Raw genomic sequence first — 8,215 nt, 5'->3', positions numbered from 1 at the left:
GATACCAGATGTAAGGAGCTTGATATGGATTGCTCACAATCGCGGTGGCTACAAGTGTTGATCGAGGGGAATTGTCTCTATTACATGAATTAGGGTTACAAGAATGGGAAATCGGGAGTAGGTAGCCGCCGGTTCCGTTTCTGCCTGATCCACTAGATGCTTCTCTTGCTGGCGAGACTGCCTTAAGTAGCTGATGGGACGGGCTGGAGTCACCGCGTTGGTTGGGTCGCTCGCTTGGTGGCGAGCTAGTCGAGCCACCTGTGTCTGGGCCCATTGGCGGATCCAGGATTGGAGCAAGCCCCGGGCCCAATTTTTTTTTGTCGCGAGAGAAAAACTTAAAATCCATCAAGCTACATCTACCTCAAAAGAATACCTCAAATATGGCTCAATTGCACCAAAAATTTAGAATTTAAACTCAATGCTTAAAGATACAACAAAATAGATAAAAAGATGACAAGAACTACGAACAGTACACGCAGTAAATAGAGTACCAAATCAATTGTTTGCTTCATCAGTGTCTTCCATAACTTGATCAACGGTGAAAGAAGAGCCAACACCTTAGAGAAATCAGAAGCAAGATTTCATGAGAGAAGACATAAAGATTAAGTGAAACAATTAACATTGTACAAAGTTGAAAACTTACTACTACGATGAGCTAAAGTTCCTTTGCGAAATCTATAGCCTTGAAAGCGATATATAATAGCATCATCATCAACCTTTGCAAATATCTCGCTCAATATTGCACACCATGGAATAATTCAACCAATCATCACCCATCTTATTCCTCAACTCAGTCTTGATAATACTCATAGTTGAGAAAGCTCTTTCCACGGTTGCAACAGGCATAATCAATGCCAACTCAATAAGACGATATACCAAAGGAAAGACTATGTGTCTATCAGTTTGAACCATCTTCACAGCAAGACTACCAAGGTCATTACAACTAACAAAACTTGAATCAGCCCTCACATCAGCAATGAAGTTTTCAAGTTGGTTTCTAAGGACAAAAGAAACCACACATATGGAGAAGTCATCAGCATACATCTGAGCAAGTTGAACAAGTTTGTCTTCATCAAAATTAGCAAATGAGTTCCTTGGATCAAGACAAGCAATGCATCTCAACAATTGAGTAGATCTTTCAGCAAAGCGGTTATTTAACTTATAATTATTTGGTCAAGCAGAACATTAAATATTTCATATCTGAAGCGTTGATAGAAAGTTACCATTTGACCACCACGCCCCCTTGAACGACCCCGAGCGGGTATTGTATCATCCATATTAGGCAATATAATGTTATGTTTGACACAAAAGTTAGTTGTGTCCTTCAAGAGTTGATCCCATCCATTATCTCTTATATTTTGAAGTTTCCGCAATGTGATCCCAATCAAACTCACTGCTAGAACTATGTTTTGATCTTTCATTTGCAACATTGTGACAACTCATTAATCTTGCCCAATAGTTTGATCATAACATGCAATATGAAAACAAATTCTTAAGTTTCCATCTGAGATATCAAGCCACCTGCTGTGGTTCTTTGTGTTAAATTTTTTGCATCATCATGGATGTTCTCTAATACATGCAAAACAGATGTCCACATCTCAATAAACCGACACAAAGTTTTATGATGTGTGCCCCACCGTGTATCCCCAGGTCTTACAAGGTTGGTTGCTTGGTTTTTCCCTCTTCCAGAAAAAATTTCCCCAGACTCCAATTGACTCACAATATTATCACGTTGTTCTTGGGCTAGTTCATCATGTCTCTTACAAGAAGCATTGACGGTGTTGACAATCAAAGTTATGTGGTTAAAGAAATCCAATACAGAGGAACAATACTTGGCAATTGCAACAACCACTAACTGCAACTGATGGGCAAAGCAATGAATATAAAATGCATCAGGATTTTCATCTAGTATCAACCTTTGCAACCCATGAAATTGTCCTCTCATGTTAGAAGCTCCATCGTACCCTTGCCCTCTCAATTTAGACATAGACAAGCCATGTTCAAGAAACATACCATCCAAAGCTGCTTTCAGAGAAGCTGCCCTTGTGTCACCAACATGCTTAATCCCAATGAACCTCTCAATCGCATACCCATGTTTATCAACATACCTACATAACACAAAGAAGCACGAGAAACCAACAATTAGATACTACAGTACTACTATTAGTAAGGAACAAAACAACAACTAACATAAAAGATACAAAGTTACTGACCTTAAAACCATAGCCATTTGCTCCTTTATTGATGCATCTCTGGACTCATCAACAAGTAAAGAAAATTTTCTATCTCCAATATCATCAATAGTTGCTTTGGTGGTCTCTTCTGCATAAGCTTGACACAATTGCAATTGTATCCCATGTGAAGTCATCAAATGGTTCCCGCCCGCACTATCAAGCAAAGTCTTAGAATTTGAATCCTTCTCCCTGTACCAACTCATCATCTCCAAAAAATTCCCCCTATTCTTTGAGCTCGAGCTCTCATCATGACCACGAAAAGCAAGAGCTTGTAATAGAAGAAATCTGATAACACCCAAAATAATGACAAGACGAGCTCTATATTCTTCCTCGCTCTTTTTGGTGCCACGATCGAGCACATTTACCGTGGATTGCCTTTGATTTTTGAATGCCACATATTGTTGTCTAGCTTTATTGTGAGCACTATCATGTTTACCAACAAGTGTATCAATAATACTAAGTCCATCCTTCCAATTTTTAAATCCTACTGTTGTGAATGCCTCAAGAAACAAAAGGCCACCTCCTTAGCAACACTATATTCCAACCAATCGGAATGCTTCCCGAACCATTTAGCTTGAAAGGATCTCTTTTTCAAAGATGTTCCTCTAGTTTCTTTTTTAAATTTATGTCCAGTTGGTTGGCATGGACCCATATTTACATACATCCTTCTAGCGACATCTCTAATCTCCGGATATAAGCTTTCAATAGGTTTCCTAAGACCAGGATCAGGTTGAATATCACCTTCCCTCAGTTGACCACGAGCAGAATCTGGAATATTACTTTCTCGAGTTGAGATTGAAGGCGGGTTGTTTGAAGTCAAAGGCGGCGGTCCCATTTCTGCATTGGTTCCATTTTCTAGAGTTGCTTCAGTCCTCTCAACCCCTTCATTGCCTCCAGCTAAAACCCCGGGTGTAGACACTTCTGTTGCTGCCACGGATGAAAAATATCTCTTCATCTTTTATTCTACAAAATGAAATGAAATTGATATTCAGTTAATATTAACAGTAACAACAGCAACATTCACAAAGAACTGGCTATGAAATTGATATTAACAGTAGCAACACCATCATTCACATTCAAATACAGCAGGCAGCAGATAAAAAATGTTCAATCTTTAAAATTTCTATCAACATTCAACAACAGTCAACTGTCAACACGCATCAGCCATTACCAATCCAGCAGACGGAGAAAAGGAGCCAGGAGAGGCCGGAGCAGAGCAGGCGAGCCGACGAGCAGCGAAGCAGCAGGGCCAACAAGGCAGCAAGGGGACGGCGGCGGCGCGAGCCGGCGAGCACCGGAGGCACGGAGCAGCAAGCCTCCAGCGGCTACCGAGCAGGGGACGGGCGAGCGGTGGAGGCCGGAGGGCGGAGGGCGCGGGCGAGTGGCGGAGCCACGGAGGGACCTGGGATGACCGGGGCCAGGGAGGCGCCGGAGCGGAGAGGAGTCACGGGCGGGCGGCGGCTCCTTGCTCAGCGTGGCTAGGTCTGGGGCTCTGGCCTCTGTGCGTCGGATGAGCTAGGGTGTGAAATTGGGCTGGGCCCTGGCTGTGTGTTGGGCTAAGGCGCTAAGCCCCGGGCCCGATTCAAAAATATGCCTAGGTAATAACTAAAAAAGCACGCCCCGGGCCTGGGCCCAAATCCGTCCCTGTCTGGGCCTCCTTGACAGCGCGCATGTTGGACGCTACTAGTGTAGGGGCGCTGACAAATTGGATGCTTTGTTTCCTGCAAAAGTACAGGCATACCAAACTTTCCGAATGATTGAAAAGCAGCGATTCCCCGAACGCAGCTACAGTGAGAAAACCTGCAGGAAGCAATCTCTTTGAGCTTTCTTTGCTTTTTCGGTGAAGCGAATGGGCCCTTAGCACAAGACTACATGACCGGGGCCAGGGAGGCGCCGGAGCGGAGCGGAGTCACGGGCGGCGGCGGCTCCTTGCTCAGCGTGGCTAGGTCTAGGGCTCTGGCCTCTGTGCGTCGAACGAGCCGGGGTGTGAAATTGGGCTAGGCCTTGGCTGTGTGTTGGGCTAAGGCGCTAAGCCCCGGGCCGATTCAAAAATATGCCTAGGTAATAACTAAAAAAATGCACGCCCCGGTACTGGGCCCAAATCCGTCCCTGTTTGGGCCCTCCTTGACAGCGCGCGTGTTGGACGCTACTAGTGTAGGGGCGCTGATAGATTGGATGCTTTGTTTCCTGCAAAAGTACAGGCATACCAAACTTTCCGAATGATTGAAAAGCAGCAATTCCCCGAACGCAGCTACAGTGAGAAAACCTGCAGGAAGCAATCTCTTTGAGGTTTCTTTGCTTTTCCGGTGAAGCGAATGGGCCCTTAGCACAAGACTACATGACCGGGGCCGGGGAGGCGCCGGAGCGGAGAGGAGTCACGGGCGGCGGCGGCTCCTTGATCAGCGTGGCTAGGTCTGGGGCTATGGCCTCTGTGCGTCGGACGAGCTAGGGTGTGAAATTTGGCTGGGCCCTGGCTGTGTGTTGGGCTAAGGCACTAAGCCCCGGGCCCGATTCAAAAATATGCCTATGTAATAACTAAAAAAAGCACGCCCCGGGCCTGGGCCCAAATCCGTCCCTGTCTAGGCCTTCTTTGATAGCGCGCGTGTTGGACGCTGCTAGTGTAAAGGCGCTGACAGATTGGATGCTTTGTTTCCTGCAAAAGTACAAGCATACCAAACTTTTCGAATGATTGAAAAGCAGCGATTCCTCAAACACAGCTATAGTGAGAAAACCTGCAGGAAGCAATCTCTTTAAGGTTTCTTTGCTTTTTCCGTGAAGCGAATGGGCCCTTAGCACAAGACTACAAGAGCCAGTTGGCCACAGCGGCTAGCATAGCATTGCTTTTTTGGGGTTTTTGTCATCTCGGGAAAGCCATATGGGCCAGCCCAGGTTTGCCACGCCTGTGGGAAATGTCGACACTTCGACGCAATTACTCCCTTTGCATTACTTTTTTTAGAATTACCTTCGCATTACTGGGGTAGCCACCAGACGCCGAAATTACTAATTAAGGAATAGTTGTTGCAAAGAACACTCCACTTTTTCAGGTCATGATAAGTGACGCACATACAGCGCGTCACTTGTCGCAATCTGGGAGTTTTTCTTTTTTTTAGATTCGTTTATTCAAAACGTTTTATCTTTTAAACCGTGCGTCCAAATCTCGAACCGTTTTCATCATTGGATTCCTCGCATCGAGATTTTCAAAACTAGATCCCATGTTGATAGGTTTTGACGAACTTTTTTTTCACGAAAAAACCGGTCGAAAAAACCGAATGGGAAGCACGGTTTTTTTCCCTTTCCGAAGGAGGCACGCCCATGCCTCTCGTGGAAACAAAACCGCGACTCTCGTGAAAGGAAAAAAAACAAAGAATGTGTTTTTTTCGTTTCCAAGAGGCACGGCCGTGACTCTCGCGAAAGTACAACCGTGCCTCTCGCGAAAGCAAAACCGTAACTCTCGCGAAAGAAAAAAAAACAGAAACGCGTATTTTTTTCCCTTTCCGAGAGGCACGGCCGTGACTTTCGCGTAAGCACAACCGTGCCTCTCGCGGAAGCAAAACCGTGACTCTCACGAAAGAAAAAAAAAACAGAAAACGCGTTTTGTTTTTCCCTTTCCGAGAGGCACGGCCGTGACTCTCGTGAAAGCACAACCGTGCCTCTCGCGGAAGCAAAACCGTGACTCTCGCGAAATAAAAAAAAACGCGTTTTTTTTCGTTTCCAAAAGGCACGGCCGTGACTCTCGATAAAGCACAACCATGCCTCTCGCGAAAGAAAAACCGTAACTTTCGCCAAAGGAAAAAAACACGTTTTTTCGCATAAAATATATTTTTTTTGAATTTTTTTTATCAAAAAGTTAAGAAAGACCGGGAGAAAACTAAAACGTCGAAAAAACCGTTTAAAAAGCCAAAAACGCGTGCAAAAAAATTTAAAAAATAAAATTCGAAAGAAGCGTTCAGAGCACGACACGTGGCGAATGGCTGAGAGCGCGCCAAATGACGCTGATCGTTACGAGGCTCCCGAAGGGGCGCTCGTTAACTAGTTGCTCCCACCAGACGCTCTGCGGTAACATCGCGGGTGCGCATTACTACAGGCCTAAACCAAGTTTGATGGAAGGCCTCTGGACCTGGAGCCCTGGACACATTAGCCTGGCAGCTCCTATCTGCCGCTTACTGCAGCAGACAGTCGAGCAAACGCACAGGTGGCCCCGACTGGGCCGGCCCACTACTGAGAATGAGCGATGCGACCGGAACTGTAGCAACTGTAAGTTCGCGAGAAAAAGGAGCATTACAGAGGATCGAACTCAAGACCTCCAGCAAACTAGATTTTCAGGCTAGCCACTGTACATAACTAGTAAGCTTGTACGTGCAACACACGACAATACAATATAAAAAAATCTCATCCATCTAGTTAGACTTATGAACCAACAAGAAAAATATCCTACATAAATTTCCAGACGCAAGATTTAACCGAATAATTGCAGAGAAAATATTTTGATAAGATGTCCGAACCTCTGTAGTTGCAAATTCAATGCACAGATAAACATTTTTTGTTGTAATAAGTGCTTGGTCATCCAAAAAATCTAATACACTTTGGATCCTTGTTAATCATCTCAAGCATCAGATAAAGTTATATTCATGTGAAGCAAATTGATTATATAAGAATGTTTTGTTTCGTCGCACAAAAGTACAATATTCCATTCAGGAAATCCTTAAATATGCACGTGCGAGCGCGCACACACACAAAAAAAATCAAGTATATCCATATTACATCACAAAAACAAGTATTTTTGTATTGCATCTTAAAGAAAGTACACTCATATTCCAAACAAGCATATTATTTTTGAAAAGTTGACATGAGCAATGTCGTACCTATTGGTAGGATTAGATAGTTTTACAATCGGATCCATACAGCCAAGCTCCCCAAACCGTTTTAGCATAAAGGATGAGAAACATGGGACATACCTTATTTCTTACTAAAATATCCATAGAAATAGTAACGGCCAAACTTACATCCCAGAGACGTGTCCATTGCTAAAACTAAAACATGTGGTACTTTGGAACAGATGTAGCAAGTACAACTACAACTAAGACGAAATTTGCACACACCTGTGTGTGTATGCACGGTACAATTCATAACTGATTTGCAAACCAAAAAATGATAAATCGCTACCGGAAAGCACTATCCGAAACTATTACAGCAATATACTGCAGGATGTACAAACCACTTATAAGCTGCATTAAACTGAGACTGGAGAAAATTTTGTAGTGGAAATGGCACTACACTATTCAGTTAACTCAAAAGAAAATCACAATGAGGATGTGTGCACCTAGAACATTGCTCATCAACCAATTGAGCAGACTCTATGTGGCTTTTAGTGGAAATCCCACCTTTTTTCTTCAGAAAACACATACCCAAAGAAGAGAAGAATTCAACAGGTTTGTCGTATGAAAGCAATCATCTATTCATCCACAAATGTTTTCTTGGAATGGCCCGCCATCACGGCTGCATTTGCCAATACATGTCAGAGGTGCATGCTTATTGATAGTCAATCAAAGCAATTCCAGAGCAGAGCTCGAACTTACAGTAAGCAGAGGTCGATGATTATAGGCTGAGTTCAACAGTTGTATTGTTCTGATAAAAAAATAATACTGTAACAGGGAGGCCCGTGAGGAAGAATGTCCAAAAAAACTGTTAAAAATGATTCTGAGCCTGAATAGTACATGAACATATGCCCAAAATGTATTCACCTCTTTGTAATGGTTACAGGAGAAATAAAGCTCAGTAGTTTTTCTTCTTGACCTCCGGTTCCTATGGATCAAGCAAGTAAATGAACGCCACTTAACAAAGCATATGCGCTCGTCTTCATTCTCACTGAAAAGTAAAAAAGGAAAAGTGAGATAGTACTTAGTGTGGCGGCAGGTGTCCAGAAAAGAGCAATCTCCTAGATTTGTATCAGTATGTGGAGCAATAATAAGGCGAAAGTGAAC

At 43.7% G+C, this 8,215-nt stretch overlaps 1 pseudogene; it reads right to left on the bottom strand.

The window, feature by feature from the left end:
• Nucleotides 1–481: 481 nt before the first annotated feature.
• Nucleotides 482–3,734, bottom strand: LOC125512120 (annotated as a pseudogene).
• Between the last annotated feature and the right edge of the window lie 4,481 nt (nt 3,735–8,215).

This window comes from Triticum urartu, chromosome 6 (assembly GCF_003073215.2).
Source record: "Triticum urartu cultivar G1812 chromosome 6, Tu2.1, whole genome shotgun sequence".
Classification (NCBI taxonomy): Eukaryota; Viridiplantae; Streptophyta; class Magnoliopsida; order Poales; family Poaceae; genus Triticum; species Triticum urartu.
The sequence above is the reverse complement of the archived record's forward strand: the minus strand, read 5'-3'. Positions and strand labels throughout refer to the sequence as shown.